Below are 1421 nucleotides of genomic sequence, written 5' to 3' on the forward strand. Positions count from 1 at the left end.
AGTAATGCAAAGTAGTGGCAAAGTACTGAAAAGCAGTGGCAAAGTACGGTAAAGTAGTGGCAAAGTACTGAAAAGTATTGGCAAAGTACTACAAAGTTGTGGCAAAATACGGCAAAGTAGTGGCAAAGTACGGCAAATTAGTGGCAATGTACGGCAAAGTAGTACGGCAAAGTACGGCAAAGTAGTGGTAAAGTACGGCAAAGTAGTGGCAAAATAATGCAAAGTAGTAGCAAAGTACTGTAAAGCAGTGGCAAAGTACGGCAAAGTAGTGGCAAAGTGCTGCAAAGTAGTGGCAAAATACGGCAAAGTAGTGGCAAAGTACGGCAAAGTAGTGGCAAAGTGCTGCAAAGTAGTTGCAATGTAGTGGCAAAATACGGCAATAGTGGCAAGGTACGGCAAAGTAGTGGCAAAATACTGCAAAGTAGTGGCAAAGTAATGCAAAGTAGTGGCAAAGTACTGAAAAGCAGTGGCAAAGTACGGCAAAGTAGGGGCAAAGTACTGAAAAGTAGTGGCAAATTACGGCAAAGTAGTGGCAAAGTACGGAAAAGTAGTGGCAAAGTACGGCAAAGTAGTGGCAAAGCACGGCAAAGTAGTGGTAAAGTACGGCAAAGTAGTGGCAAAGTACTGCAAAGAAGTGGCAAAGTACTACAAAGTAGTGGGAAAGTACGGCAAAGTAGTGGCAAAGTACGGCAAATTAGTGGCAATGTACGGCAAAGTAATACGGCAAAGTAGTGGCAAAGTACGGCAAAGTAGTGGCAAAGTACTGCAAATTAGTAGCAAAGTAGTGGCAAAGTAGTGGCAAACTACGGCAAAGTAGTGGCAAAGTAGTGGCATAGTACGGCAAAGTAGTGGCAAAGTACGGCAAATTAGTGGCAAAGTATGGCAAAGTAGTGGCAAAGTGCTGCAAAGTAGTGGCAAATTACGGCAATAGTGGCAAAGTACGGCAAAGTAGTGGCAAAATACTGCAAAGTAGTGGCAAAGTACTGAAAAGTAGTGTAAATGTACGGCAAAGTAGTGGCAAAGTACGGCAAAGTAGTGGCAAAGCACGGCAAAGTAGTGGCAAAGTAATGCAATGTAGTGGAAAAGTAGTGGCAAAGTACTGCAAAATACGGCAAAGTACTGAAAAGTAGTGGTAAATTACGGCAAGTAGTGACAAAGTACTGCAAAGTAATGGCAAAGTACTGCAAAGTAGTGGCAAAGTACTGAAAAGTAGTGGCAAAGTGAAGCAAACTAGTGGCAAAGTACGGCAAAGTATTGGCAAAGTACTGCAAGTATTGCAAAATACGGCAAAGTAGAGGCAAAGTACTGCAAAGTAGTGACAAAGTACTGAAAAGTAGTGGCAAAGTACTGAAAAAAGTGGCAAAGTAACAGCAAAGTACTGCAAAGCAGTGGCAAAGTACTGAAAAGTAGTGGCAAAGTAC

This window comes from Saccoglossus kowalevskii, chromosome 12 (genome assembly GCF_978046115.1).
Source record: "Saccoglossus kowalevskii chromosome 12, keSacKowa6.1, whole genome shotgun sequence".
NCBI lineage: Eukaryota > Metazoa > Hemichordata > Enteropneusta > Harrimaniidae > Saccoglossus > Saccoglossus kowalevskii.